Raw genomic sequence first — 12,475 nt, 5'->3', positions numbered from 1 at the left:
CATCATGAAGGATCACCACCTAAAACTCCAGAACTCCAATGCCATTCAGGCAGACTCCTTTTTTATTTTTTATTTTTTGGCACAGATAAAAGTAAAAGTCTGAATGTTCTTCCCTCCTTTAGGTTCTTTAGGCTCTTCATCTAGTTTTGTTAAAGCTTATGGGTTTTGTTAGGTGACCTCGATTGTTAGCAATAAGTGATAAATAAAGTTATGAGTTGTTGCCAAATCTGGATGGGAGGGGCAACAAGCACACAGGTAACAAACAATAATTATTCAAATTCTTTACAATGAAGAAGTAGTAAATATTACTATCATGGCTCATAAGAAAAGCAATATAAGTAACAACTTTCATGCTCTCTTTAATATTTGTATTTATCCAATCAATCATTTCTCCAAAACTATTATTTGAATATTTTGTTTGTACATATGTATGTTGTATGTGTGTGGTAGGGATGAAGTTAGGCAATAGAGAAATGATAGTGAACATGAAGGTCACCACTTGGTCCTGATGGAAGCCTGGTGGCGATTATGTGTTGACTTCTGTGAGTTTCTTATAACTGGAGTTAATGTAAGTTTGGTTTTGAGGTGAATTGATTAACTCTTGATTCTATTTAATTTTTTTTAAATATATTTTTATTTATTTCAGAGAGGAAGGGAGAAGGTGAGATGCACCGATCGGCCCCAGGCAGAGGGACCCCACCCATGCACCGAGCCTCTAGTTTCATTATAAGCAGCATGAAGAAACTAAAATAACCTTCGACATATTTTGTGGAAATATCCTCAGCTAATTATCCAAGTTCACCTTTTTACAAGTTGTGCTTTCCATATAACTGCAGTACAGATTTCTGTTAAGCTTTCCACCACAAGGGTCTCCCTTCCTTCCGTGTCCAATAGCATGTTACTTTTTTCTGAGCTCTCAACACCACAAATGCCCATATTATACTAACAGTCCTGATCATGGCAATTTAGGTATTACTTAAGGCAATGTAGTTTTTCTTTTTATGTTTATCATCGACCTAAAACTATCATAAATTTTATTGAAACTCGTATAGTATACCACATAAAATAATCTACCCTTTCAAAAGTGATTTTATAGATAGAGCTCTAACATAATGCAGACATATTCTCTTTTTAAAGGCAAATGTATATATACTACTTCTTATAGTTATGACAGATATCATAACTGATCAAGGCACTTTTGTTTCTAAGCCCTAACACAGAATCATCATCATTTCAAGTAGTGCCATACAGGCCATCATTGATGACCCTAAGTTTTGGCATGTGAAAAAAAACAAAAAAACTGTTTGCAAAATATGAGTGCCTCATTCTTTTATCTGGAATCATCACTGTAATATTAATCAGAAATATGCCTAAAAATATAAAATCAAAACAATAAAGATACCTTTCATTAACAATTGATGTAACCTCTCAATGTAAGTCCATATTATACAAAGAAAATACTTCCTATAATTTTTGCATATGACATTATTCCTTTTATTTTAAAAATTATGCTCATTACTATATAAACTTAACCAATATAGCATAATACAAACAGTAAACCCAGATATTCTCCCATTTCCTACTATCCAGAAATGAATACTCTCAATATTTGTTCTAGATTATTTTGGATATCTCTCTCTTCACATATATGAATAAGGCAATAGATGAATAAATAGATGGAATCCCAAATTTAAAAAATCCAAAACAATCTCTTTTTTTGATATAAAATACTAACTGTTATTTTATCTGAATAATAGGACAAAAAGAATGAAAATAAAATGGAGAGTTGTAGAATATCTAATCAATCTTTATTTACCTAAATTTTTAAAAGAATACTTCTGAAATAAAATGGAAATATTTGAAGGACTTAAGGTCATTTACTTTTGTTTGGAAATTATTTCAACTTTAGCAGTATTTGTGGTCTTCCTGTCAATAAAGTTAAATAATAAATCTAATTATATTTTCTTAAACAATATGGTCTTGTGCTTTCAGATTTTTGCTACTTATAGTTTTATTTTTATACTAGAGGCCCGGAGCATGAAATTCGTGCATGGGTGTGTGTGTGTGTCCCTCAGCCCAGCCTGTACCCTCTCCAAACTGGGACCCCTCGAGGGATGTCTGACTGCCTGTTTAGGCCCAGGATCAGGCCTAAACGGGCAGTTGGACATCCCTCTCATAATCCAAGACTGGTGGCTCCCAACTGCTCGCCTGCCTGCCTGCCTGATTGCCCCTAACTGCTTCTGCCTGCCAGCCTGATCACCCCCTAACCACTCCCCTGCCAGCCTGATTGATACCTAACTGCCGTCCCCTGCTGGCTTGGTCGCCCCTAACTGCCCTCCCCTGAAGGCCTGGTTGCACCCAACTGCCCTCCCCTGAAGGCCTGGTTGCCCCCAACTGCCCTCCCCTGCAGTCCTGGACCCCCAACTGCATTCCCCTGCCGGCCATCTTATGGCAGTCATCTTGTGTCCACATGGGGGCAGCCATCTTTGACCACATGGGAGCAGCCATCTTGTGTGTTGGATTGATGGTCAATTTGCATATTACTTTTATTAGATAGGATTGTCAACATGTTTATTGCTAATAGTATAATGTGTATGAGGTTTTAGTTCATATTCACATTTGGGCCTTGCCATTGAGATTTCATTGTTTAGTTCTTTATTTGATTTTATCTTTTGGATGGTTGAATTTATTCTCAAATAATATTCTTTATTTTCTCCAGAAAAAATACTGCTTTGAATTTTTTTCTAATACATTATTTGCCTCATATATTTGTTGACACAACTAATATCTACAGACATCTAACATTATTGTGAAGAAGCCTTAAATATTTCATCAGTGAGACCATCTGGCCCTGGAATTTTCTCTGATAGAAAGATTTTAACTATGAATTCCATTTATTTATTTTTTTCATAGATTTGGAACTAGCCAGGGTATTTATTTCTTCTTGAGTGAGCTTTGTTTTATTTTTCTTTTGGGGAAGTCCTTCATTTCAAGTAAGTTGTTGAAGTACTTTAAACTTCAAGTTTATTGTTTTCTTATTTGCAGCTTTGGAGTCAATTCATTCTTATTTTCCTAGTTTCTTATGAACATTTATTTGAGAACTTTTTACTTTTCTAATATAAGTATTTAATTACAAATTTCTCTTCATGTTTTTTTGTTGCCTTCCACACATTTTTAAATATTGTGCTGCTGTTTTATCACTCTCTTTATAATACTAGCATCACTCAATATTTTCTATCTTCTATAGGTAAAGTCAATTATCATTAAAAAAAATGCTCATTAAATACTTAAAAACTATGTAGTATTAGTTGCCTAAAATCTTCCTCTGTTTTCTGGGGCAATTTTTCTTTGTAGTGTACATTCTTGTTATGGCTTTTGTTTTAATTTTCTTTTATATTCTATTGATAGGTAAATAGAGATGTATAGATAGAAATATAGACACATACTCATAGATGGACACACATGTGCACACATATATTATATATGTATCTTGGACATGAAAATCCCTTCTGTCCAACTAAAGTTTCCAGCATTTAATCTGTCACTGTGTTGCAGTCTGTTGAGTCTGTTGGTTCTTGGGTTTTTATCATTAGTTTCTCCTTCAGTGGCCTTCTGGGAGGGTAGAATTTTTTTGTACAGAAATATCTTTAATTATCATGGCTTTCCCACATAAATTGGTTTGTTTTAAATAGTAGTCACATGGCTGGATCAATTTTTCACATGGATTCTAGATCTTTCAGGACTATGACAATTATTTTGTGGGTCATCTACTTCCTGACCCAATTCAAAGGCTTTGTGTGTCATGTTAGCATCTTTTCTTGTTTTGACCTTATTCTCACTGGATTCAACACATTCTTCTCATTTTGTATTTGAAATTATTGATATTTTTGTTATTAATACGATTTACCTTAGAAATAGTACTAAAATAGCTAATATTAATTAAAGATAATTATTATGTTTTAATGTTTATGTCTCTGTGTTTGTGAAGTTGAGTAGAAGATAAAAACCTAAGAAAGAGTTACTGTGCCAAGCTTTACCAGGAGTTCAACCTCAGAGCAGGTGAATGAGGAGGAAAGGAGTGAAGCTCAAGAAGGAGGGGAACGAAATGCAAAGTGGCTACAGCTTATAAGCTCACCCAGCTGGTCCCCTATCTCTAGGCTACAGGCCTGGGCTCTGCCAACGTGGGGAGGAACTGCGAATGGAGCCTGCACAGGTGAGAGACACGGGACTCAGCTTCCACCCACCCACGACCTCAACCACAACCTCAGCCCCTGCTCCAGCACCCCGCGCCCTGGCACAGTGGATAAAGGCAGATCAGAAAGACCGTGGGAGCTCTATTGCCACATTCCAGGTCCAGGAAGAATGCGAATGGATTGCTTCTGAATGGCAAGGAAATTCTCTTTGTAATGTTGTGTGGAAAATTCAAGCAAAGAATTGAGGGTCAAATTGTCCTGGCCTCATGGTATTCGATCAGAGTTAACGGATATCTATTTATTTACTAAAGAGAAATCCAATGTAATGCCTGAAAAAACATAGTGTGTTTATAAGAAGCTTTTGAACAAGTGCGAATTAAAACCATTTACAAGATTATCCCGCTCTGATCTTTAGAAAAGAAGTATAAAACACCATCAAAATGAAAAGGGAACCCACTATAGAGGAGACATATTCTCCAATGATACATCTGATAGGGAGTTAATATCCAAAATATATAAAGAACTCATAAACTCAACAAAAGGAAGACAAACAATCCAATTAAAAAATGGGCAGACCGGAATAGATATTTCTCCAAAGAGGACATACAAATGACCAAGAGACATATTTAAAAAATACTCCAAGTCACTAATCATCAGAGAAATGCAAATTAAAATGACAATGAGATATCACCTCACACCTGTCAGAATGTCTACCATCAGTAAACTATCCTGCTGGCTAGGATGTGGAGAAAAGGGAATCTTTGTGCACTGAGGGTGGGAATGCCGACTGGTGCAGCCACTATGGAAAACAGTATGGAGATTCCTCAAAAAATTAAAAGTGAAACTCCTGTTTGATCCAGCAATCCCACTTCTGGGAATATATTCTAAAAAACCTGAAACACCAATCAGAAAGAATGTATGAACCCCTATGTTCATAGGAGTTACAATAGCTAAGATCTGGAAACAGCCCATGTTCCCATCAGTAGATGAATGGATAAAAAAGCTGTGGGACATTAACACAATGGAATACTATACAGCTATAAAAAAGAGGGATCTCTTACCCTTTAGGCAGCATGGATGGACCTAGAGAATATTATGCTAAGTGAATAAGCCAATCTAAGAAAGATAAATATCACATGATCTCACTTACTTGTGGAATCTAACGAACAAAATGAATTGACCAACAAAAATAAGACTGGAAACATGAAACATGGAAAAGACAGACATACCTTGATGTGGGGAGGAGGGGAGAAGAAGAGATAAACCAAAGAACTTATATTCTTACATGCCCTGGGTAGTTTTCACTTCTTCACTGATGCAAGAATCAGATGGCTCTTCTCCTCACACCTAGGAGGCATTTCTAAAAGAGAAAGAAAGTTCCAGCACCTGAAAACCTTCAAGCTAAGAGTCATTCTAGGGAGATCAACAAATTCATATAGGAACCGTCTTGATCATCTCAAAAACTCGGTCCTTGCAGCAGTGTCCACAGGTCCCACTGGAGTGCAGGTTCAGCACATCACCCCAAAGGTCGTTGCTGTCATGGAAAAGCTTTCACAGAAATTGCCAGGAAGGGGAGAGCATGAAACACTTGTATGTGAAAACTGAGAGATCAGTTGCCCTTCCCATATTTTATTGTTTATTGGGTCTTTAACTATATTTGTATTTATTTCAGAGAGGAAGGGAGAGGGAGAGATAGAAACATCAATGATGAGAGAGAATCATTGATTGGCTGCCTCCTGCATTAGGGATTGAGCCTGCAATTAGGGCATGTGCCCTGACCAGGAATTGAATCATGATCTCTTGGTTCATAGGTCGACCCTCAACCACTGAGCCATGCTGGCCAGGCTCTTTTTTATTGTTGACACTGTTACATTCTCTTGCCACTTTCTCTTGCCATTCTCTTGCCACTGTTACATTCTCTTCCCACTTTCTCTCCCTTCATCCAGCCCCTGACCTTCTTCACTACATTGTTGTCTGTGTCCATGGTCTATGCATATATGCATATATGTTCTTTGGTTAGTCTCTTCCTGTCCTCCCTACCCCTCCCCACTGACATCTGTCAATCTGTCTCATGTATCCATGCCTCTGGTCCTACTTTGATTCCCAGTTTATTTTGTTCATTATATTCAACATATAAGTGATATCAGGTGGTGTTTGTCTTTCTGGGACTGACTTATTTCACTTAGCACGATAATCTCCAGGCCAGTCTCTCCATGCTGTCTCAAAGTGTAAGAGTCTCTTCTTTTTTAGACCTGCATAGTATTCCATTGTGTAAATGTGCCACATATATTTTATCCACTCATTTAATGATGGACACTTGGGCTTCCCATCTTTTCTTCATTTGACAGCAGCCAGGATGAACTTAAAGGACTGTGCACTCCTAATCAGAAGGAAAAATAAGCAAATAAAATATAAAAGCAAAAGAATATAATGAGAAACAAAAGGAGAAAAAAGAAACATAAGGCTTATGAAACAAGCTAGGAAGACTACATCAGCCCTAACTACTAGTGATCCTCCAGTAAAGGACACTGGTCCCCAAAAGAAAGAGATCTCCCCCAAGCATAAGAAGAAAGAGACCCACAGAATAAAAGCTCATATAAAGTGCAAGGCAAATTTGAAGAAGAAATTCCACGACTGGTTCCAATAAGAAAAACTCTTGCCAAAGAACATGTAAAAATACAAAAAACATGCCATAGGAAAGAAGTCTCCAAAAAAGAGTCCTGGTCACAACAAATCTCATGAGATCCCCAAAACAGCAGAGTCCAAGACCCCAGCTAAAGGCCCAGGGAATAAACCAATCATCAAAGAAAAGATGGAGAAGGAAAGAAACTCTCTGCTCGGGGGGAAAAGACCCAAGACAGATGCTCAAAAGGACAGAGGCCAAGTTCTTCACTACAGCTAATAAATCTGCAAGGAAAGTTCTCCACAGCCCCAACAATGGCCCCCCAAACCCAAAGTGCCCCAGTGGACCTAAAATCAGAGACTCAACCAGGAGGAAACATCAGGGCTGCCTGGGGAGCTTTTGAAATTACACAGGTCCTAACCCCTGTCACAAACCTTCTCCAAGAGTGAGGCCTAGGCTTAAGCATGTTTAAAACCTCACAAGTAATTCTGATATATATTTGTGGGGGGAAAAATCAGTGGTTTGAATCCATGTTTTAAATTGCTCTTCTGTCTATTTGCTAATATAATGGAAAATACAGTGATGTTTTTGTTTGTTTTTTTTTGGTTTAATGTAATTTTTTTTTCTTTATTGATTAAGGTATTACATATGTGTCCTTACTGCTGCATCCCCCCCCCCCCCAACTCATGTCCTTACCCCCCTGTTGTCTGTGTCCATTGGTTAGGCTTATATGCATTCATACAAGTCCTTTGGTTGATCTATCCTCCTTACCCCCTAAGTGCCCATCAGCAGATGAGTGGATTAAAAAACTGTGGTACATCTACACAATGGAATACTACGCTGCAGTAAAAAAGAAGAAATTCTTACCATTTGCAACAGCATGGATGAAACTGGAGAGTATTATACTAAGTGCAATAAGCCAGTCAGAGAAAGATAAATATCACATGATCTCACTCATTTATGGAATATAATGAAAATACAGTATTTTTATTAAAGTAAAAAAAAAAATAAAGTAACAGCAAATAAAAACCTGGCTACTCCGTTTTAGTGGGATGTCTTCTTCCCAGGCCACATGGAACCATCATGTCTCAGAAATGTCTGTTGGGGTAAAAATGACTATCTGTTTCCTCTTTTCCATCTCCTGTATTGGAAAAGGTCAGAATTTTCCACATGGAGCACTGATTCCTAGGCTTCTCCAGGAAGGGGTGATGAACAATGTATGTGCCTAGATTGGGTCCAGCACAATGTCTGATATGTCTTCTCTTCTATAAGCCCCAAGTAAATCCCACAGAGATGCTACTATTTTTTCTCCACTTAGCTGAGAAATGTTACACAACCGGTAGTCACAGGAGCTTATATTTAAATCTATGCACTATGATTTTATCTCTGGACCCCTCTTCTATATCACCTGTTTAGAGTAAGATTCTCTGGAGATGATGTAACTGAAACCCAGGTTCGGCTGCCTGCTACAACAAAAGCCAGACTCGGGAGACAGGTGCTGGTGAGAAAGGAAAGAGGTTAATTTAAGGTTTAGCAACCTGAGAAGTTGGGGGATTTCTGTCTAAAGCCCACTTCCCCACCTCAGAGCAGGCAAAGTTTTTATAAGGTGGGAAAGGGAAAGTAGAACAAGGAAATCAATGGGAAGGGTTTGTAAAGTTCTGTACTTGAAGGCCATCACAGTCCAGTCTGATAAAAACCTTGAAACTGGTCAAGTGATGGTCTGGTGTGTATCTTCCTGGTTTTGTTTGAAGGTTAGCAAATGTCCTAGAGTTGGAATTCCTAAAAGTCAGAGACTATATCTTCTGAAGTTAGTTCCTAGGATTCTTATACAAACACTAGAGGCCCTATGGATGAAATTCGTGCAAGAGTAGGCCTTCCTTTCCCTGGCTGCCAGCATTGGATTCCCTCTGGCACCCAGGACCTGGGCTTCCCTCTGGCACCCAGGACCTGGGTGTCCCTCACAGTCCCGGCTTTGTCTGGAAGGTCGTCCGGAAGGACACCTGGTCTAATTAGCATATTATGCTTTTACTAGAGGCATGGGGGGTTCCCCTCAGCCCAGCCTGTGCCCTCTCCAATTGGGGACCCCTTGGGGGATGTCCGACTGCCACAGTGATTGGGCCTAAACCGGCAGTTGGACATCCCTCTCACAATCTGGGACTGCTGGCTCCTAACTGCTCACCTGCCTGCCTGCCTGATTGCCCCTAACTGCTCTCCTCTGCCAGCCTGATCTCGCCCCCAACTGCCCTTCCCTGCAAGCCTGATCTCACCCCCAACTGCCCTCCCCTGCTGGCCCGATTGCCCCTAACTGCCTCTGCCTCGATCCCAACTACCATGGCTTTGTCTGGAAGGAAGTCAGAAGTCTGGAAGATGGCCGGTCAACCTAGTCTAATTAGCATATTACCGTCTTATTAGTATAGATAGATTATATAGGATAGGATTGCTTAAATTGGGGGAAAAACCTTTTTCATCAGGAGGAGATGCTCTTGGCAGGCAAAAATACATAATCCATATATCTGGACTGATAGCCAGCCATATGCACTATACTGCCAAACCAGTCATTAAAAAATTGAACCGCTTTCTTATACCTTACACCAGTGGTCGGCAAACTGTGGCTAGTGAGCCACATGTGGCTCTTTGGCCCCTTGAGTGTGGCGCTTCCACAAAATACCATGGCCTGGGTGAGTCTATTTTGAAGAAGTGGTGTTAGAAGAAGTTTAAGTTTAAAAAATTTGGCTCTCAAAAGAAGTTTTAATCGTTGTACTGTTGATATTTGGCTCTGCTGACTAATGAGTTTGCCGACCACTGCCTTACACCAAACAGCTGTTGCCCTTAAAACCACTCCTCAGGCCCCACCTTAGGTTCTGCCTTTGCCGTTCACCCAGATCAGGTTCTTATTGGTCAGTTTCTATGCCAGTCAGTGTCAAAAGCTCTGCCTCCTAGGCACCCATTGGCTCCTCACAGTTCACCCAGATTTGGTTCTAATTGGTTGGTTTCTATGTCAATCAGTGTCTCTGGGCCTAACTCCAGGCCATATCAGAGAGGCAGGGCTGATCAGCAGCCCCCATGGCTGCTGGCGATGCCCAGAGAGAAAGAGAGGCAAGGGCTGATCAACAGCTGCCATGGAGGCTGTGGATCAGACCCTGCTTCTCTCTCCTGGCCTCTCTCCAGGCCTGATTCACAGCCCCGTCGGCAGTCAGTGCTGGGTCGCTGCAGGACTGACTTCCGGTGTTCAGTCATCAGTTTAGCTGTTTGAGATGTTACAGGCCCCGGATCTATATATATAGAACATAGATTATTATAGAGGCTATTTACCTATAAGCTACATATTAGTCAGAGTCAGCATTCACAGAAACATTGTCAAAAGAATGGTGAGGTAGGTTAAAATTACCCATTATTATCTGAAACAGAAATATCTTTACCCTGCTGGTATTTATTACAGTCAAACCTCAGTTCTTGAATATCTCCATCTCACACAATTTGGTTCTCAACCAAGTTGTTCATGGAAAAAATGTCTCCATTTTCAAATAACCAGTTCATACTGATACATCAACATGATAAAAAGCATCTCTCAGGCCACAAACAAAGGAGAGAGTGTGAGTCTGTTTACCTCTAAACCTTGAGGTTGTCAACAAACAAATCAGGAAATTGTGCTGTGGATATGTTCCTGGTGTGTGTGTGTGTGTGTGTGTGTGTGTGTGTGTGTGTGTGTTTGCTTTTGTTGCTGGTGAAATGGACAGTTAGCACAATTTTAAAACATAAAGAGGCCATCAGGTGTGCTGATGTTGCTAAGGGTGTGAATGTGTTCACAAAAAAAGATCACAGGCAATCAAAAAGGTAGAAAAACTGTTGCTAATTTGGATAAAGGAAAAGTAGTTAGCTGATGACAGCATTTCGCAGGCAGTGCTATGTGAAAAACGAAAATGCTGCACCCCTGGAACAAGTGTTGAAAGTGACTGGTTTAAGGGTAGTATAAGAAGTGGTTCAGTAAATTTAAGAAAAGAGGTATTTGTTTATAGATTAAACAGTCCATTAGGAATGTGCTGTATATAATAAAGTTTAAAACACGGAATCCATTTAGGGTTCTGGAATGGATTAATACAATTTGCATGATTTCTAATACTAAAAAATATTTTCTGTTTTAGAACACGTTGTTTCTTGAATAGCCTTCTGGAATGAACTAAGTTTGAGAGCTGAGGTTCCACTGTATTAATTAAACTTTAGTCAGTTATGCTATACATAGGCATATCGATACTATCATCCCTACCAAAAAACCAAAATTCTGATTTCTCCTGAATTATGCTGTCTTTCCTAGTCCATCCTATATAATAAAAGCATAATATGCCAAGTGTCCGGTCGACCGGTTGGCCGTTCAACCAATCAAAGCATAATATGCTAATGATATGCTAAGCCCACTCAACCGCTTGCTCTGACGTGCACTGACCACCAGGGGCAGGCAGTTGACCAGTCAACTAGTCGCTATGATGTGCACTGACCATCAGGGGGCAGATGCTCTGACCAGTAAGTTAGCTTGATGCCGGGGTCCAGCCGATCGCCGATTGGGACTGAACGAGACAGACTGGACATGCCCTGGAGCCCTCCCGCGGTGCCTCCCCAGCTGGCCAACCTCCCATGTCCCTCCGTGGCCCTGATTGTGCAGTGGTGGGGTCCCTCGGCCTGGCCTGTGCCCCCTTGCAATCTAGGACACCTTGGGGGATGTCAAAGAGCCAATTTTGGCCCAATCCCACAGGCCAGACTGAGGGACCCCACTGGTGCATGAATTTGTGCACTGAGACTCTAGTCCTACTTAATAAAAGAGTAATATGCAAATTGACCATACCTTTGCTACACAAACAAGCCACGCCCACCAGCCAATCAGAGCGAGTATGCAAATAAACCCAACCAAGATGGCTACAGCCACAGAGAGCAAGGTTTCCCAGGCAACGGAGGAAACCAAGCTTTCTGCCTGCCCTTGCCAGCCTAAGCCTCCACTCAAGCTACAAAGTTTCAATTATAGAAGGTAAACAAATCCAAACAGAAATGGCGGCAGCCACGGAGCTGGAGAGAGCAGGCCAGGGTTGCCCCCGGCAATGGAGGAAGCCAAGCTTTTCACCTGCCCTGGCCGGCCTAGGCCTCCACTCCAGGCTACAAAGTTTCAATTATAGAAGGTGAATTAACCCCAACAGAAATGGCTGCCGGCCACTGAGAGAGCAGGAGTCTTGGCTCCGCTCCAGGCTACAAAGTTTCATTGTAGAAGGTAAATAAATTCCAGATACCAGGGCCTCCGCTTGGGTCGCCAGGGTGCATGGCTGGTCTGCAAACCACCACAGGCCCCTCGCTCAGGCTGCCCCACGCCCCAAGGGAACCCCCATCCTGATCCAGGACACCCTTCAGGGCAAACCAGCTGGCCCCCACCCCTGCACCAGGCCTCTATCCTATCTAATAAAAGAGTAATATGCAGATTGACCATCACTCCAACACACAATATGGCTGCCCCCATGTGGTCAAACATCTTGCCCCCATGTGGACACAAGATGGCCACCACAAGATGGCCCGCAGGGGAGAGCAGTTGGGAGGCACTAGGCCTGCAAGGCAGGGCAGTTGAGAGGGACCAGGCCTGCAAGGGAGGGCAGTTGGAGGCAATCAACCCTGCAGGGGAGGG

The 12,475-nt window shown here is 41.0% G+C and overlaps 1 pseudogene across 1 annotated transcript; it reads left to right on the top strand.

Annotated features, from left to right (window-relative positions):
* Positions 1 to 508: 508 nt before the first annotated feature.
* On the top strand, positions 509 to 7,167 carry LOC307111574 (ribosomal L1 domain-containing protein 1-like; annotated as a pseudogene). The gene is made up of 3 exons: positions 509 to 568; positions 4,158 to 4,213; positions 6,542 to 7,167. The product of its transcript is annotated as a ribosomal L1 domain-containing protein 1-like (transcript).
* The last annotated feature ends 5,308 nt before the right edge of the window (positions 7,168 to 12,475 follow it).

Source organism: Cnephaeus nilssonii (assembly GCF_951640355.1).
Source record: "Cnephaeus nilssonii genome assembly, chromosome: 15".
NCBI lineage: Eukaryota > Metazoa > Chordata > Mammalia > Chiroptera > Vespertilionidae > Cnephaeus > Cnephaeus nilssonii.
Note: the sequence above shows the minus strand (reverse complement) of the source record. Positions and strands in the feature narration are given on the sequence as shown.